Consider the following 6,767-nt stretch of genomic DNA (forward strand, 5'->3'; position numbering starts at 1 on the left):
GAATTTATAAATTTCAAAACTATAAGAATTTATTTCGTGAAATTCAAATAAAACATTCGTGTCAGCGTTTTATTACAAAGAAAATAATAAAAGTATTTGCTAGACTAGATAGCAACATCAAACTTTATTGTCTTTCGGGAAATCCCGAGTTATGACTGTATAATTTTCGCTTGGAACACTCAATTACGCTTGCAATCGACGTGGGGGTTGAAGTCTGAAATGCTATCAATACAAAGTCGTACAACTAGTCCAATCAAGTTACGTCACTATAATAAGTTCTGTGTTCATTCGATTTAAGATTTAGTTCGTACATTTCTGTTAGTTTGACAACTTTGATCCAAATAACTATAGATTTTTTTCAGATCGGATCATTTCATGGTTTGCCTGTTAGTCATTACATAGGATAAAGTATTGTAAGTTACTACAGATTCTTCAAACTCTAAATTATCAACATAATTAACACAATAATATGGGAGCTTTGATCTACTCCTGGGAAAATCCCCGGTGAAAGGTTTGCTAAATACACTACTGATTTAACAATTCCATTGGGAAACCGCAGACCTGATTTTGTAAAACATTACACCACACTCAGTCAGCAGTCAGATTTAGATAATCCTAAACTTTTTTGACACAGGCTGTGGGCAAATGGGCCATTATCCGCTGCGAAAAACGTCAAAAGCAAGACAAACAAGGACTGGTAACGATGTCGCAAAATTTTATACACCCTGTATACACCCGAGTTGCGTGTATAATATCACCGTTTCTTTTGTATTTTATCTGTCGATTTACACCAATTTGTGTTATCTGCACACCGTTTTATGTTTTTATTATTATCTTTATGTTCTGTGGTTGTACGATGTGCTTAATACAGATTCTAATTTACATTAAGCTTATACTTACAGCGGCGATAGTAAAATTAGACCCTCATATATCCAGAGTAACGTTTTATTGTGTCCGCTACGAACTCTTTAAAACTTGTAACTATTTAATTCACATCATCAATGTTATAAGATAGTTACAAATTTTTGTTTCGTCTGATGACAAAATTTTCTTTGAACTGCCTACACGACTATTTTATATTACAGTCAAAACTCAGTTGCTTGTCCCATTTTCAAATCACCCACGCAACACAGCTGCGTAAAGCGTCTCATATCAAAACTTTCAGTTATATGGTTAGAGAAGCCGCAGAAATGAGGAGTGCGTTGGAGTGACTCCGAAATTACTTGAGACTTTCTTAACGCATTAAGAAGACGAGCCTTCACGAAAACTATCTCGGCTGGCACCATCTGTCTCACTATCGTCCCCGCAAACGATCCAAGTTTGTTTCGACTTTCGCCAACGTTCACTCGTTATTTTCCAGTAATAGTTGTTGAACTCCTTCATATTTTACAGCCCTTTAGAAAGTTGCGAAGGTATGTTTGTGTAACACTATTGACTTTAATGGGAAAAGCTGTATTATTTCGGATCAAAGTATCCGTAGGCGTATTACGTATCTCTGTGGACAACTAGTGTACGTCAAATAGATGTTGACTTTTCAGTTCATTGCTGCTTTGATGTGACGTGCTAACACTATAGTCTAAGGATAAAACAATGCAAAGCATAGTGGCTTTCAAATAGTTGGCAACTGAGATACGTGATAACTCCCCTGATTTATTTTTGACTGCTAGCTCACATGAAAAGACTTTTAATTCTAAGAATCTACACTTAATCGTAGTAGTATCTCTTTAATTACGTAAAGAACCATTTACCAGTTCACTAAGCTATCGCATAGATTTCAGCTAATTTATTATTCCAACTTAGGCTAAGAGCGTAACATAAAATGTTCCCGTTAAATTAATGAAAATTGCAAAAATAAATGTTCACGAAAATTTTTAAGACGGAAATTGTTAGGGGCTACCTTTCAAGGGCGAGGCATTTTTTCACGTCAATGATCCGGCTAATTGATAGGCCTTCCTGTTTCACAGTTATGTACCTACCAATAGCTATAATCTTTGAATTATGTTACGCTCCCGTCTTTTGGAACAATACAACGAATTGAAACGAGATTTTCCACTGAAATAATTATGATTGAGTTAATGGGCTGATGATTTTTTTTCGTAACCTTTTTGTACTCTTTGGGACTCTTCTTTGCTTTTATTAAGGGCAAGGTTGAAATGAGTAGTAAAAGGAAACACGTGCATCGATCTTTTATTCCAGACAATTACAAAAACAGTTAAATGGTGTTATTTAATTACTTAATAATAGATATGGGTTACTAAGTACGAAGTGAACATCCTTGAAGTTGCAACACAGAATTCATATTAATATATTTTTGGGCTATGATATATTTAGATAATTCGCGATCATAATTGGTATAAGCAAACAGAATATATAATAAAACCAAAGCACTTGACTCACGTCCCGGATTTTGTTACTATTCAATAAAATGATTAGATTGTAGGACCCTCGAATAAATCCTTGTACTGTTCCGATTACAGAGAGCACTCGAGTTCAGAGCTCGCAATAATTATCGGAGTAGATAATCGATAAATGGTGCTTGACTTTGAAATAAAATATAAAGGGTTGTTTACGCTACGATCGTCAGGAATCGACCCGAATCCGAGATTGTAGGGTACGATTGACTTATTTAACACAATAGTGGTTTATTCTGATCAAGCTTAGCCTACCCACTGGACCATTTTCTCTATTCAAGCTTATAAATTTTGAAATGTACATAAAATATTATTTGTTATTCCAAAATGTAATTCTATTCAATCTAATTTGAGTTTAATAAAGTTCAAACGTTTATAATACACTAACCCACTCACTTAGAGACAGAATTTGTTATTTTTATAGTTGCTAAGCTAATGGAGTAAAAACTTCAAAATATCGAGTGCAGTATTAAGAGCTTTACAATATTGACCTAGAATCCATTTTGAGACTCATTTTACTGTGATGTTTGAGCCTCTTAAGCTCAGCCTAGGCTCAACCTTTGACGACCTCGGTCTCTTGTAACATAACTGTAATACGCATCGATGAGTTGAATTATAATTGATGTCTTAAAACTAAAACCCAGGCACGAAAAGCAGTCAGTGTTGGTTCGGGACTCTTAAAGACGTAAGAACAAGAGGTAAAGAGTACAATTAGGCCTGAACAATCTATTTATGGTTCACATAAAATTAAATATTAGTTCTGAATGGAAATGGAAGCCACAGCATTTAGCTCCTGAGTGGTGATAAATTATTTGGTGCAATACGGATGTTGCAAATGACGCTTTAAAATAAGGCATAATAAATGAATCAATTTACAAGAAACTTTCTTCTGAGGTTGACAAAGGGGTTTGAATGTTCGCTGCCCTGAATAGGTTATTTGGCGCTAATCACCTAACTTTTAATTAATGACATCGTTTAGTGAATAAAAGTGAAACGAACTACAGTCATCATTCTGAAGGAAACGCCCTCAATTTGTATTGTGCGCGCCCTCGCGTTCTGTCCGCTATAAGCTTTATAAGACACTCATAATTTATAAGATTTCAAAGAATGCTTATTTAAATATAGAATTCAAAAGGTTTTAATGTTTTGCTGAGCTTTGTCTGCCTATTGTAATAAACTCATAATAAATATTGGGTGTATATGAATTTGTAGTTCGAATATATGCCAAGTACTTTTTATAGATTTATAATTCCTGATTTTATAAATGGGAAATTCGCTACGGATGAATGTTTGCATTCTATTTTCTCAGACCAAAACAATACAAAATGAAACAGACATAGTCATAGTAAACATAGTCTATTATTTACCGTGGAAAATCTTTATACGTGGACCTCATAGCAACCTAACAATTCTACACCTGTTGGAATCTAACAAGTCTAACAGCCTTTATTTATTCACTCCCACACTTTCCTGTGAAACGAATAGTCTTGATATTCCGCAATCACCTAAATAACAGCCGCGTATAGAGTATCTTCGTAGAAATTCCATTTCTACGAATTTCGGTATGTGTTACAACACTAGTCTCAAATAAAGTGACTGGAAGTCCAATTTGATAGTCCAAAAAAGTTATTGCTGCTTTAATATACCGTATTTATTACCAAACCAGTCTGCTTCATTTTATTCCGGTACTTCTTATAAAAAATCATAATAAGGAGATTTTGGAAATATTTTGTATTTGCAGTTTGCGATACCTACAGCTGTCAGAATAAGCAACTTAATAATACAATTTTTGTCAGCTGAGTACCTACACAAAATCCTCCTGCAGGTAACTGCTAGGGTGCCCACAATCAAGGCCTATTGTCAGAAATTAACTATCGACCTTTATAACGACCTCCACTTTTCACTTAAACCGTATCCATGAATTCAAATTATAGCAAAATGACTCCATTACAAACTAACGAGTGTAATCACGAGATAACGTATTAAACTTATATCATATGTGGTTTTAACTTGCTCGTTAAGCAGTAGTTCGGAGTACTGAGGGAAGTAATGAATGATACGACAACGTTTAGCTACGGTACCTACGTGTAATTTGGTTACCATCGTCATAGCGACGTGTATGTGAGGTATAAGGTGAGCTAAATATCTTGCAGAGAGAAATGTAACTTTATTTTGTGCTTTTGATTCATCCAAAATATTATAGATCAATACTACGGAGGAGCTCGTGGCTTAGTTTACAACAGCCGCACGGATCGATCTCTGAGGTTAAGCTACGCTTGCCGAGGTTGTTCTGTGGATGGGTGACCATCTTATACATATCGAGTTCCTCCGTGTTTCGGAAGGCACGTTAAATTGTGGGTCCCGGCTGTCATTTTCGAAGATCTTTGACAGTCGTTAACAGTAGTCAGAAGCTTGAAAGTCTGACAACCAGTCTTACCGAAGGGTATCGTGTTAATACCCAAGTAATTGGGTTGTGGAGGTCAGATAGGCAGTCGCTCCATGTAAAACACTGGTATCCAGCTGCATCCGGTGAGACTGGAAGCCGACTCCAACATAGTTTGGAACAAAGGCTAAGCGAATATATATATACTACGATTGACAGTGTACAGTTTCAGAATTAAACGTAGGAATAAATGTCAATGAAAGCAAAGACAGTTTATTTCCAAACTCAAATCAAAACGACAAAAATAAAATGTTCCGGGAATTAAACTAAGCTTCGCAAATATTGGACGTTTCACGCATTCATTCCCGGTATTGCTATCAATGAACTCGAACAAAACGTTTACAAGAAAAAACTAAAACCAATAAACATCAACAAAAATGGAAAACAATAAGTGGCTCCACGATTGCCCAGGATAATTGAATTTCGTTCGAAATGGTCTGATGTTTCTCGTTAGCCCCTGTCGCGTCGAATCATTTCAACGGAACCACAAACCGAATGTCAATCTATATTCAAACTTCGTTTTCACACCAAAAATACAAAGCGGATTTCTGTTGTACCCATTCGAACGGACCCTTTTTAAAAAACGACACGAGTATGCAATTACCAATAGGTGTGGCTTCAGCGATGTTACCGATATACTCGCGCCACTACACCAGGCGCTCTAACCTTACTATTTTTGAACGAACCGGTCGGCGTGTGAACCAAATTTTAATTTTGTGAAACTAAACCTAACTGGATACTGACATACAAAAGCTTTTAACAACTAAAAATGTAGTTTGGTCTATTTGTTTGATTGCCGTTTAGTCAAATCAGAAATGAAACGAGTTTGGTACAGAATAGAATTTGTCCGCATTGTTTGAGATATTTTAGATATTGTACGTTTGAGATAAATAACATCTTGAAGTATGAAAATGGTCTGTACATTTGCAGATTGGCAGCAAATACCAAAGAAGTTATCGAGATAGCAACGCAATTCTCACTTGGATGAAACAATTTGAACAACAAATACCGTCGCAATTGATTACAATCGCACCAATTTCAGCAGCAGACGATAACATGTTGTTGCTTGTAAACAAAGCGATAAACAAGCAAAATAACGCTTCGGAAACTACTCCGGTCTTATCCTCAAAGGGATGAACATCTGGTTTGGAGCAAATTTAATATTACACGTTACTTAAGCCTGGGGCATGAGACTCCCGGGAGGCAAACGAAAAATATCGCGTCCCGATCGCAGGTCTAACGCGCATAATTTGTTTCACGAAGTATAAGGTAGTTTTGCCAAATTCTTTACTGCTAAAAAAGTTGATATTTAGCATCTAATCTGTGGCTGATCCAACGTTTGCTTAGTTTGAAAGGTTTCTTTTTTCAATATGCAAAAAGCATTGCTAGCGTTTTACAACTTCATAGTAGTCACAGACTACACTTTTTCTCTCTAAAACTTAAAAAAGTACAAGTTGCTAAGTATATTAAAGATTTAACGGGGGAACACTCCACTCTTCTACTTTCTGACTATTTTCATTAAACTTTTCCAACCAGATTAATGCATAGACGTGTATTTTATTTTTTGGCATAATTTTAACGACTACGGAGAGATTTTCGTACAAAAAGTATTAAAGAGTTTACCACTTTACTTTGGTAGTAGGTATTAACAAGCTTTAGCTTGCGACCATGCCACCTACGCCATAACGTCAATAATTCCAAGATGAAATGCGTGTTGGCATTAACTGAATATAATTTTTCAACTCACACACGGTCATTTAGTTTCGGACTAAGAAGAGCTTGTACGATGGTAGCTTCCTTAAGATTATTAAGTCGAAATTCAAGTTGTTACCAATGCACCTAATTCGAGTTGCTAAGCTAGATAACAACTTGAATTCCAAAATCTAAAGTAGTTCGTTGCGGGGCGGGAATAG

The sequence above is a fragment of the Anticarsia gemmatalis genome, chromosome 8 (assembly GCF_050436995.1).
Source record: "Anticarsia gemmatalis isolate Benzon Research Colony breed Stoneville strain chromosome 8, ilAntGemm2 primary, whole genome shotgun sequence".
Classification (NCBI taxonomy): domain Eukaryota; kingdom Metazoa; phylum Arthropoda; class Insecta; order Lepidoptera; family Erebidae; genus Anticarsia; species Anticarsia gemmatalis.